The following is a 14,235-nucleotide window of genomic DNA, read 5'->3' as shown; positions in this document are numbered from 1 at the left end:
GTTAGCGAACATTACATTCCAGAATGGTCAGACATTGTGATTTAGAATGATCACGAATATTCCATTCTAGACTTGTCAAACGTGATTTAGAATGTTGGCGAACATTACATTCTAGAATTTTCAAACATTCAAACTAAGTTCTGGAATTCTGACGAACATTCCATTCTAGAACTGTCAAGCATTGCTATTAGGATGTTGACGAACATTCCATTCTAGAATTGCCAAACATGTGATTTAGAATGTTGACGAACATTCCATTCCAGAATGGTCAGACATTGCTATTAGAATGTTGACGAGCATTCCATTCTAGAATTGTCAAACATGTGATTTAGAATGTCGGCAAACATTCCATTCTAGAATTGTCAAACATGTGATTTAGAATGTTGACGAACATTCCATTCCAGAATGGTCAGACATTGCTATTAGAATGTTGGCGAACATTCCATTCTAGAATTGTCGAACATGTGATTTAGAATGTCGGCGAACATTCCATTCTAGAACTGTCAAACATGTGATTTAGAATGTTGACGAACATTCCATTCTACAATGGTCAGACATTGCTTTTAGAATGTCGGCGAACATTCCATTCTAGAATTGTCAAACATGTGATTTAGAATGTTGACGAACATTCCATTCCAGAATGGTCAGACATTGCTATTAGAATGTTGGCGAACATTCCATTCTAGATTAGTCAAAAATGTGATTTAGAATGCTGGCGAACATTCCATTATAGAATTGTCAAACATGTGATTTAGAATGTTGACGAACATCCCATTCTAGAATGTTGACAAACATTCCATTCTAGAATCGTCAAACATTGTTTTTAGAATGTTGGCGAACATTCCATTCGAGAATTGTCAGACAATGTGATTTAGAATGATCACGAACATTCCATTCTACAATTGTCAAAAACGTGATTTAGAATGTTGGCGAACATTCCATTCTAGAATTGTCAAACATGTGATTTAGAATGTTGACGAACATTCCATTCCAGAATGGTCAGACATTGCTATTAGAATGTTGGCGAACATTCCATTCTAGAATTGTCAAACATGTGATTTAGAATATTGACGAGCATTCCATTCAAGAATTGTCAAAAATGTGATTTAGAATGTTGACGAACATTACATTGTAGAACTGTCAAACGTGTTTTAGAAGGTTGACGAACATTCCTTTCTAGAATTGTCAGACAATGTGATTTAGAATGATCATGAACATTCCATTCTAGAATTGTCAAACATGTGATTTAGAATGTTGACGAGCATTCCATTCAAGAATTGTCAAACGTGATTTAGAATGTTGGCGAACATTACATTCTAGAATTTTCAAACATTCAAACTAAGTTCTGGAATTCTGACGAACATTCCATTCTAGAACTGTCAAGCATTGCTATTAGGATGTTGACGAACATTCCATTCTAGAATTGCCAAACATGTGATTTAGAATGTTGACGAACATTCCATTCCAGAATGGTCAGACATTGCTATTAGAATGTTGGTGAACATTCCATTCTAGAATTATCAAACATGTGATTTAGAATGTTGACGAACATTCCATTCTACAATGGTCAGACATTGCTTTTAGAAGGTTGGCGAACATTCCATTCTAGAATTGTCAAACATGTGATTTAGAATGTTGACGAACATTCCATTCCAGAATGGTCAGACATTGCTATTAGAATGTTGGCGAACATTCCATTCTAGAATTGTCAAACATGTGATTTAGAATATTGACGAGCATTCCATTCTAGAATTGTCAAACATGTGATTTAGAATGTCGGCGAACATTCCATTCTAGAATTGTCAAACGTGATTTAGAATGTTGACGAGCATTCCATTCAAGAATTGTCAAACGTGATTTAGAATGTTGACGAGCATTCCATTCTAGAATTGTCAAACATGTGATTTAGAATGTTGACGAACATTCCATTCTAGAATTGTCAGACATTGCGTGTAGAATGTCGGCGAACATTAGTTTCTAGAATTGTCAAAAATGTAATTTAGAATTTTGGCAAACTTTACATTCTAGAACTGACAAAAATGTGATTTAGAATGTTAGCGAACATTACATTCCAGAATGGTCAGACATTGCTATCAGAATGTCGGAGAACATTCCATCCTAAAATTGTCAAACATGTGATTTAGAACGTTGACGAGCATTCCATTCAAGAATTGTCAAACATGTGATTTAGAATGTTGATGAACATTCCATTCTACAATCGTCAGACATTGCTTTTAGAATGTCGGCAAACATTCCATTCTAGAATTCTCAAACATGTGATTTAGAATGTTGACGAACATTCCATTCCAGAATGGTCAGACATTGCTATTAGAATGTTGGCGAACATTCCATTCTAGAATTGTCAAACATGTGATTTAGAATATCGACGAGCATTCCATTCAAGAATTGTCAAAAATGTGATTTAGAATGTTGACGAACATTACATTGTAGAACTGTCAAACGTGTTTTAGAAGGTTGACGAACATTCCTTTCTAGAATTGTCAGGCAATGTGATTGAGAATGATCATGAACATTCCATTCTAGAATTGTCAAACATGTGATTTAGAATGTTGACGAGCATTCCATTCAAGAATTGTCAAACGTGATTTAGAACGTTGGCGAACATTACATTCTAGAATTTTCAAACATTCAAACTAAGTTCTGGAATTCTGACGAACATTTCATTCTAGAATTGCCAAACGTGATTTAGAATGTCGGCGAACATTCCATTCTAGAACTGTCAAACATGTGATTTAGAATGTTGATGAACATTCCATTCTACAATGGTCAGACATTGCTTTTAGAATGTCGGTGAACATTCCATTCTAGAATTGTCAAACATGTGATTTAGAATGTTAGCGAACATTACATTCCAGAATGGTCAGACATTGCTATTAGAATGTTGGAGAACATTCCATCCTAGATTTGTCAAATATGTGATTTAGAATGTTGACGAACATTCCATTCTATAATGGTCAGGCATTGCTTTTAGATAGTCGGCGAACATTCCATTATAGAATTGTCAGACAATGTGATTTAGAATGATCACGAATATTCCATTCTAGACTTGTCAAAAATGTTATTTAGAATGTTAGCGAACATTCCATTCTAGAACTGTCAAACATGTGATTTAGAATGTTGACGAACATTCCATTCTACAATGGTCAGACATTGCTTTTAGAATGTCGGCCACCATTCCATTCTAGAATTGTGAGACAATGTGATTTAGAATGTTGACGAACATTCCATTCCAGAATGGTGAGACATTGCTATTAGAATGTTGGCGAACATTCCATTCTAGAATTGTCAAACATGTGATTTAGAATGTCGGCGAACATTCCATTCCAGAATGGTCAGACATTGCTATTAGAATGTTGGCGAACATTCCATTCTAGAATTGTCAAACATGTGATTTAGAATATTGACGAGCATTCCATTCAAGAATTGTCAAAAATGTGATTTAGAATGTTGACGAACATTACATTGTAGAACTGTCAAACGTGTTTTAGAAGGTTGACGAACATTCCTTTCTAGAATTGTCAGACAATGTGATTTAGAATGATCATGAACATTCCATTCTAGAATTGTCAAACATGTGATTTAGAATGTTGACGAACATTCCATTCTACAATGGTCAGACATTGCTTTTAGAATGTCGGTGAACATTCCATTCTAGAATTGTCAAACATGTGATTTAGAATGTTAGCGAACATTACATTCCAGAATGGTCAGACATTGTGATTTAGAATGATCACGAATATTCCATTCTAGACTTGTCAAAAATGTTATTTAGAATGTTAGCGAACATTCCATTCTAGAACTGTCAAACATGTGATTTAGAATGTCGGCGAACATTCCATTCCAGAATGGTCAGACATTGCTATTAGAATGTTGGCGAACATTCCATTCTAGAATTGTCAAACATGTGATTTAGAATATTGACGAGCATTCCATTCAAGAATTGTCAAAAATGTGATTTAGAATGTTGACGAACATTACATTGTAGAACTGTCAAACGTGTTTTAGAAGGTTGACGAACATTCCTTTCTAGAATTGTCAGACAATGTGATTTAGAATGATCATGAACATTCCATTCTAGAATTGTCAAACATGTGATTTAGAATGTTGACGAGCATTCCATTCAAGAATTGTCAAACGTGATTTAGAATGTTGGCGAACATTACATTCTAGAATTTTCAAACATTCAAACTAAGTTCTGGAATTCTGACGAACATTCCATTCTAGAACTGTCAAGCATTGCTATTAGGATGTTGACGAACATTCCATTCTAGAATTGCCAAACATGTGATTTAGAATGTTGACGAACATTCCATTCCAGAATGGTCAGACATTGCTATTAGAATGTTGGTGAACATTCCATTCTAGAATTATCAAACATGTGATTTAGAATGTTGACGAACATTCCATTCTACAATGGTCAGACATTGCTTTTAGAAGGTTGGCGAACATTCCATTCTAGAATTGTCAAACATGTGATTTAGAATGTTGACGAACATTCCATTCCAGAATGGTCAGACATTGCTATTAGAATGTTGGCGAACATTCCATTCTAGAATTGTCAAACATGTGATTTAGAATATTGACGAGCATTCCATTCTAGAATTGTCAAACATGTGATTTAGAATGTCGGCGAACATTCCATTCTAGAATTGTCAAACGTGATTTAGAATGTTGACGAGCATTCCATTCAAGAATTGTCAAACGTGATTTAGAATGTTGACGAGCATTCCATTCTAGAATTGTCAAACATGTGATTTAGAATGTTGACGAACATTCCATTCTAGAATTGTCAGACATTGCGTGTAGAATGTCGGCGAACATTAGTTTCTAGAATTGTCAAAAATGTAATTTAGAATTTTGGCAAACTTTACATTCTAGAACTGACAAAAATGTGATTTAGAATGTTAGCGAACATTACATTCCAGAATGGTCAGACATTGCTATCAGAATGTCGGAGAACATTCCATCCTAAAATTGTCAAACATGTGATTTAGAACGTTGACGAGCATTCCATTCAAGAATTGTCAAACATGTGATTTAGAATGTTGATGAACATTCCATTCTACAATCGTCAGACATTGCTTTTAGAATGTCGGCAAACATTCCATTCTAGAATTCTCAAACATGTGATTTAGAATGTTGACGAACATTCCATTCCAGAATGGTCAGACATTGCTATTAGAATGTTGGCGAACATTCCATTCTAGAATTGTCAAACATGTGATTTAGAATATCGACGAGCATTCCATTCAAGAATTGTCAAAAATGTGATTTAGAATGTTGACGAACATTACATTGTAGAACTGTCAAACGTGTTTTAGAAGGTTGACGAACATTCCTTTCTAGAATTGTCAGGCAATGTGATTGAGAATGATCATGAACATTCCATTCTAGAATTGTCAAACATGTGATTTAGAATGTTGACGAGCATTCCATTCAAGAATTGTCAAACGTGATTTAGAACGTTGGCGAACATTACATTCTAGAATTTTCAAACATTCAAACTAAGTTCTGGAATTCTGACGAACATTTCATTCTAGAATTGCCAAACGTGATTTAGAATGTCGGCGAACATTCCATTCTAGAACTGTCAAACATGTGATTTAGAATGTTGATGAACATTCCATTCTACAATGGTCAGACATTGCTTTTAGAATGTCGGTGAACATTCCATTCTAGAATTGTCAAACATGTGATTTAGAATGTTAGCGAACATTACATTCCAGAATGGTCAGACATTGCTATTAGAATGTTGGAGAACATTCCATCCTAGATTTGTCAAATATGTGATTTAGAATGTTGACGAACATTCCATTCTATAATGGTCAGGCATTGCTTTTAGATAGTCGGCGAACATTCCATTATAGAATTGTCAGACAATGTGATTTAGAATGATCACGAATATTCCATTCTAGACTTGTCAAAAATGTTATTTAGAATGTTAGCGAACATTCCATTCTAGAACTGTCAAACATGTGATTTAGAATGTTGACGAACATTCCATTCTACAATGGTCAGACATTGCTTTTAGAATGTCGGCCACCATTCCATTCTAGAATTGTGAGACAATGTGATTTAGAATGTTGACGAACATTCCATTCCAGAATGGTGAGACATTGCTATTAGAATGTTGGCGAACATTCCATTCTAGAATTGTCAAACATGTGATTTAGAATGTCGGCGAACATTCCATTCCAGAATGGTCAGACATTGCTATTAGAATGTTGGCGAACATTCCATTCTAGAATTGTCAAACATGTGATTTAGAATATTGACGAGCATTCCATTCAAGAATTGTCAAAAATGTGATTTAGAATGTTGACGAACATTACATTGTAGAACTGTCAAACGTGTTTTAGAAGGTTGACGAACATTCCTTTCTAGAATTGTCAGACAATGTGATTTAGAATGATCATGAACATTCCATTCTAGAATTGTCAAACATGTGATTTAGAATGTTGACGAACATTCCATTCTACAATGGTCAGACATTGCTTTTAGAATGTCGGTGAACATTCCATTCTAGAATTGTCAAACATGTGATTTAGAATGTTAGCGAACATTACATTCCAGAATGGTCAGACATTGTGATTTAGAATGATCACGAATATTCCATTCTAGACTTGTCAAAAATGTTATTTAGAATGTTAGCGAACATTCCATTCTAGAACTGTCAAACATGTGATTTAGAATGTCGGCGAACATTCCATTCCAGAATGGTCAGACATTGCTATTAGAATGTTGGCGAACATTCCATTCTAGAATTGTCAAACATGTGATTTAGAATATTGACGAGCATTCCATTCAAGAATTGTCAAAAATGTGATTTAGAATGTTGACGAACATTACATTGTAGAACTGTCAAACGTGTTTTAGAAGGTTGACGAACATTCCTTTCTAGAATTGTCAGACAATGTGATTTAGAATGATCATGAACATTCCATTCTAGAATTGTCAAACATGTGATTTAGAATGTTGACGAGCATTCCATTCAAGAATTGTCAAACGTGATTTAGAATGTTGGCGAACATTACATTCTAGAATTTTCAAACATTCAAACTAAGTTCTGGAATTCTGACGAACATTCCATTCTAGAACTGTCAAGCATTGCTATTAGGATGTTGACGAACATTCCATTCTAGAATTGCCAAACATGTGATTTAGAATGTTGACGAACATTCCATTCCAGAATGGTCAGACATTGCTATTAGAATGTTGACGAGCATTCCATTCTAGAATTGTCAAACATGTGATTTAGAATGTCGGCAAACATTCCATTCTAGAATTGTCAAACATGTGATTTAGAATGTTGACGAACATTCCATTCCAGAATGGTCAGACATTGCTATTAGAATGTTGGCGAACATTCCATTCTAGAATTGTCGAACATGTGATTTAGAATGTCGGCGAACATTCCATTCTAGAACTGTCAAACATGTGATTTAGAATGTTGACGAACATTCCATTCTACAATGGTCAGACATTGCTTTTAGAATGTCGGCGAACATTCCATTCTAGAATTGTCAAACATGTGATTTAGAATGTTGACGAACATTCCATTCCAGAATGGTCAGACATTGCTATTAGAATGTTGGCGAACATTCCATTCTAGATTAGTCAAAAATGTGATTTAGAATGCTGGCGAACATTCCATTATAGAATTGTCAAACATGTGATTTAGAATGTTGACGAACATCCCATTCTAGAATGTTGACAAACATTCCATTCTAGAATCGTCAAACATTGTTTTTAGAATGTTGGCGAACATTCCATTCGAGAATTGTCAGACAATGTGATTTAGAATGATCACGAACATTCCATTCTACAATTGTCAAAAACGTGATTTAGAATGTTGGCGAACATTCCATTCTAGAATTGTCAAACATGTGATTTAGAATGTTGACGAACATTCCATTCCAGAATGGTCAGACATTGCTATTAGAATGTTGGCGAACATTCCATTCTAGAATTGTCAAACATGTGATTTAGAATATTGACGAGCATTCCATTCAAGAATTGTCAAAAATGTGATTTAGAATGTTGACGAACATTACATTGTAGAACTGTCAAACGTGTTTTAGAAGGTTGACGAACATTCCTTTCTAGAATTGTCAGACAATGTGATTTAGAATGATCATGAACATTCCATTCTAGAATTGTCAAACATGTGATTTAGAATGTTGACGAGCATTCCATTCAAGAATTGTCAAACGTGATTTAGAATGTTGGCGAACATTACATTCTAGAATTTTCAAACATTCAAACTAAGTTCTGGAATTCTGACGAACATTCCATTCTAGAACTGTCAAGCATTGCTATTAGGATGTTGACGAACATTCCATTCTAGAATTGCCAAACATGTGATTTAGAATGTTGACGAACATTCCATTCCAGAATGGTCAGACATTGCTATTAGAATGTTGGTGAACATTCCATTCTAGAATTATCAAACATGTGATTTAGAATGTTGACGAACATTCCATTCTACAATGGTCAGACATTGCTTTTAGAAGGTTGGCGAACATTCCATTCTAGAATTGTCAAACATGTGATTTAGAATGTTGACGAACATTCCATTCCAGAATGGTCAGACATTGCTATTAGAATGTTGGCGAACATTCCATTCTAGAATTGTCAAACATGTGATTTAGAATATTGACGAGCATTCCATTCTAGAATTGTCAAACATGTGATTTAGAATGTCGGCGAACATTCCATTCTAGAATTGTCAAACGTGATTTAGAATGTTGACGAGCATTCCATTCAAGAATTGTCAAACGTGATTTAGAATGTTGACGAGCATTCCATTCTAGAATTGTCAAACATGTGATTTAGAATGTTGACGAACATTCCATTCTAGAATTGTCAGACATTGCGTGTAGAATGTCGGCGAACATTAGTTTCTAGAATTGTCAAAAATGTAATTTAGAATTTTGGCAAACTTTACATTCTAGAACTGACAAAAATGTGATTTAGAATGTTAGCGAACATTACATTCCAGAATGGTCAGACATTGCTATCAGAATGTCGGAGAACATTCCATCCTAAAATTGTCAAACATGTGATTTAGAACGTTGACGAGCATTCCATTCAAGAATTGTCAAACATGTGATTTAGAATGTTGATGAACATTCCATTCTACAATCGTCAGACATTGCTTTTAGAATGTCGGCAAACATTCCATTCTAGAATTCTCAAACATGTGATTTAGAATGTTGACGAACATTCCATTCCAGAATGGTCAGACATTGCTATTAGAATGTTGGCGAACATTCCATTCTAGAATTGTCAAACATGTGATTTAGAATATCGACGAGCATTCCATTCAAGAATTGTCAAAAATGTGATTTAGAATGTTGACGAACATTACATTGTAGAACTGTCAAACGTGTTTTAGAAGGTTGACGAACATTCCTTTCTAGAATTGTCAGGCAATGTGATTGAGAATGATCATGAACATTCCATTCTAGAATTGTCAAACATGTGATTTAGAATGTTGACGAGCATTCCATTCAAGAATTGTCAAACGTGATTTAGAACGTTGGCGAACATTACATTCTAGAATTTTCAAACATTCAAACTAAGTTCTGGAATTCTGACGAACATTTCATTCTAGAATTGCCAAACGTGATTTAGAATGTCGGCGAACATTCCATTCTAGAACTGTCAAACATGTGATTTAGAATGTTGATGAACATTCCATTCTACAATGGTCAGACATTGCTTTTAGAATGTCGGTGAACATTCCATTCTAGAATTGTCAAACATGTGATTTAGAATGTTAGCGAACATTACATTCCAGAATGGTCAGACATTGCTATTAGAATGTTGGAGAACATTCCATCCTAGATTTGTCAAATATGTGATTTAGAATGTTGACGAACATTCCATTCTATAATGGTCAGGCATTGCTTTTAGATAGTCGGCGAACATTCCATTATAGAATTGTCAGACAATGTGATTTAGAATGATCACGAATATTCCATTCTAGACTTGTCAAAAATGTTATTTAGAATGTTAGCGAACATTCCATTCTAGAACTGTCAAACATGTGATTTAGAATGTTGACGAACATTCCATTCTACAATGGTCAGACATTGCTTTTAGAATGTCGGCCACCATTCCATTCTAGAATTGTGAGACAATGTGATTTAGAATGTTGACGAACATTCCATTCCAGAATGGTGAGACATTGCTATTAGAATGTTGGCGAACATTCCATTCTAGAATTGTCAAACATGTGATTTAGAATGTCGGCGAACATTCCATTCCAGAATGGTCAGACATTGCTATTAGAATGTTGGCGAACATTCCATTCTAGAATTGTCAAACATGTGATTTAGAATATTGACGAGCATTCCATTCAAGAATTGTCAAAAATGTGATTTAGAATGTTGACGAACATTACATTGTAGAACTGTCAAACGTGTTTTAGAAGGTTGACGAACATTCCTTTCTAGAATTGTCAGACAATGTGATTTAGAATGATCATGAACATTCCATTCTAGAATTGTCAAACATGTGATTTAGAATGTTGACGAACATTCCATTCTACAATGGTCAGACATTGCTTTTAGAATGTCGGTGAACATTCCATTCTAGAATTGTCAAACATGTGATTTAGAATGTTAGCGAACATTACATTCCAGAATGGTCAGACATTGTGATTTAGAATGATCACGAATATTCCATTCTAGACTTGTCAAAAATGTTATTTAGAATGTTAGCGAACATTCCATTCTAGAACTGTCAAACATGTGATTTAGAATGTCGGCGAACATTCCATTCCAGAATGGTCAGACATTGCTATTAGAATGTTGGCGAACATTCCATTCTAGAATTGTCAAACATGTGATTTAGAATATTGACGAGCATTCCATTCAAGAATTGTCAAAAATGTGATTTAGAATGTTGACGAACATTACATTGTAGAACTGTCAAACGTGTTTTAGAAGGTTGACGAACATTCCTTTCTAGAATTGTCAGACAATGTGATTTAGAATGATCATGAACATTCCATTCTAGAATTGTCAAACATGTGATTTAGAATGTTGACGAGCATTCCATTCAAGAATTGTCAAACGTGATTTAGAATGTTGGCGAACATTACATTCTAGAATTTTCAAACATTCAAACTAAGTTCTGGAATTCTGACGAACATTCCATTCTAGAACTGTCAAGCATTGCTATTAGGATGTTGACGAACATTCCATTCTAGAATTGCCAAACATGTGATTTAGAATGTTGACGAACATTCCATTCCAGAATGGTCAGACATTGCTATTAGAATGTTGGTGAACATTCCATTCTAGAATTATCAAACATGTGATTTAGAATGTTGACGAACATTCCATTCTACAATGGTCAGACATTGCTTTTAGAAGGTTGGCGAACATTCCATTCTAGAATTGTCAAACATGTGATTTAGAATGTTGACGAACATTCCATTCCAGAATGGTCAGACATTGCTATTAGAATGTTGGCGAACATTCCATTCTAGAATTGTCAAACATGTGATTTAGAATATTGACGAGCATTCCATTCTAGAATTGTCAAACATGTGATTTAGAATGTCGGCGAACATTCCATTCTAGAATTGTCAAACGTGATTTAGAATGTTGACGAGCATTCCATTCAAGAATTGTCAAACGTGATTTAGAATGTTGACGAGCATTCCATTCTAGAATTGTCAAACATGTGATTTAGAATGTTGACGAACATTCCATTCTAGAATTGTCAGACATTGCGTGTAGAATGTCGGCGAACATTAGTTTCTAGAATTGTCAAAAATGTAATTTAGAATTTTGGCAAACTTTACATTCTAGAACTGACAAAAATGTGATTTAGAATGTTAGCGAACATTACATTCCAGAATGGTCAGACATTGCTATCAGAATGTCGGAGAACATTCCATCCTAAAATTGTCAAACATGTGATTTAGAACGTTGACGAGCATTCCATTCAAGAATTGTCAAACATGTGATTTAGAATGTTGATGAACATTCCATTCTACAATCGTCAGACATTGCTTTTAGAATGTCGGCAAACATTCCATTCTAGAATTCTCAAACATGTGATTTAGAATGTTGACGAACATTCCATTCCAGAATGGTCAGACATTGCTATTAGAATGTTGGCGAACATTCCATTCTAGAATTGTCAAACATGTGATTTAGAATATCGACGAGCATTCCATTCAAGAATTGTCAAAAATGTGATTTAGAATGTTGACGAACATTACATTGTAGAACTGTCAAACGTGTTTTAGAAGGTTGACGAACATTCCTTTCTAGAATTGTCAGGCAATGTGATTGAGAATGATCATGAACATTCCATTCTAGAATTGTCAAACATGTGATTTAGAATGTTGACGAGCATTCCATTCAAGAATTGTCAAACGTGATTTAGAACGTTGGCGAACATTACATTCTAGAATTTTCAAACATTCAAACTAAGTTCTGGAATTCTGACGAACATTTCATTCTAGAATTGCCAAACGTGATTTAGAATGTCGGCGAACATTCCATTCTAGAACTGTCAAACATGTGATTTAGAATGTTGATGAACATTCCATTCTACAATGGTCAGACATTGCTTTTAGAATGTCGGTGAACATTCCATTCTAGAATTGTCAAACATGTGATTTAGAATGTTAGCGAACATTACATTCCAGAATGGTCAGACATTGCTATTAGAATGTTGGAGAACATTCCATCCTAGATTTGTCAAATATGTGATTTAGAATGTTGACGAACATTCCATTCTATAATGGTCAGGCATTGCTTTTAGATAGTCGGCGAACATTCCATTATAGAATTGTCAGACAATGTGATTTAGAATGATCACGAATATTCCATTCTAGACTTGTCAAAAATGTTATTTAGAATGTTAGCGAACATTCCATTCTAGAACTGTCAAACATGTGATTTAGAATGTTGACGAACATTCCATTCTACAATGGTCAGACATTGCTTTTAGAATGTCGGCCACCATTCCATTCTAGAATTGTGAGACAATGTGATTTAGAATGTTGACGAACATTCCATTCCAGAATGGTGAGACATTGCTATTAGAATGTTGGCGAACATTCCATTCTAGAATTGTCAAACATGTGATTTAGAATGTCGGCGAACATTCCATTCCAGAATGGTCAGACATTGCTATTAGAATGTTGGCGAACATTCCATTCTAGAATTGTCAAACATGTGATTTAGAATATTGACGAGCATTCCATTCAAGAATTGTCAAAAATGTGATTTAGAATGTTGACGAACATTACATTGTAGAACTGTCAAACGTGTTTTAGAAGGTTGACGAACATTCCTTTCTAGAATTGTCAGACAATGTGATTTAGAATGATCATGAACATTCCATTCTAGAATTGTCAAACATGTGATTTAGAATGTTGACGAACATTCCATTCTACAATGGTCAGACATTGCTTTTAGAATGTCGGTGAACATTCCATTCTAGAATTGTCAAACATGTGATTTAGAATGTTAGCGAACATTACATTCCAGAATGGTCAGACATTGTGATTTAGAATGATCACGAATATTCCATTCTAGACTTGTCAAAAATGTTATTTAGAATGTTAGCGAACATTCCATTCTAGAACTGTCAAACATGTGATTTAGAATGTCGGCGAACATTCCATTCCAGAATGGTCAGACATTGCTATTAGAATGTTGGCGAACATTCCATTCTAGAATTGTCAAACATGTGATTTAGAATATTGACGAGCATTCCATTCAAGAATTGTCAAAAATGTGATTTAGAATGTTGACGAACATTACATTGTAGAACTGTCAAACGTGTTTTAGAAGGTTGACGAACATTCCTTTCTAGAATTGTCAGACAATGTGATTTAGAATGATCATGAACATTCCATTCTAGAATTGTCAAACATGTGATTTAGAATGTTGACGAGCATTCCATTCAAGAATTGTCAAACGTGATTTAGAATGTTGGCGAACATTACATTCTAGAATTTTCAAACATTCAAACTAAGTTCTGGAATTCTGACGAACATTCCATTCTAGAACTGTCAAGCATTGCTATTAGGATGTTGACGAACATTCCATTCTAGAATTGCCAAACATGTGATTTAGAATGTTGACGAACATTCCATTCCAGAATGGTCAGACATTGCTATTAGAATGTTGGTGAACATTCCATTCTAGAATTATCAAACATGTGATTTAGAATGTTGAC

This window comes from Chaetodon auriga, chromosome 20 (genome assembly GCF_051107435.1).
Source record: "Chaetodon auriga isolate fChaAug3 chromosome 20, fChaAug3.hap1, whole genome shotgun sequence".
Taxonomy (NCBI): Eukaryota; Metazoa; Chordata; class Actinopteri; order Chaetodontiformes; family Chaetodontidae; genus Chaetodon; species Chaetodon auriga.
This window is presented reverse-complemented; position numbering follows the sequence as displayed.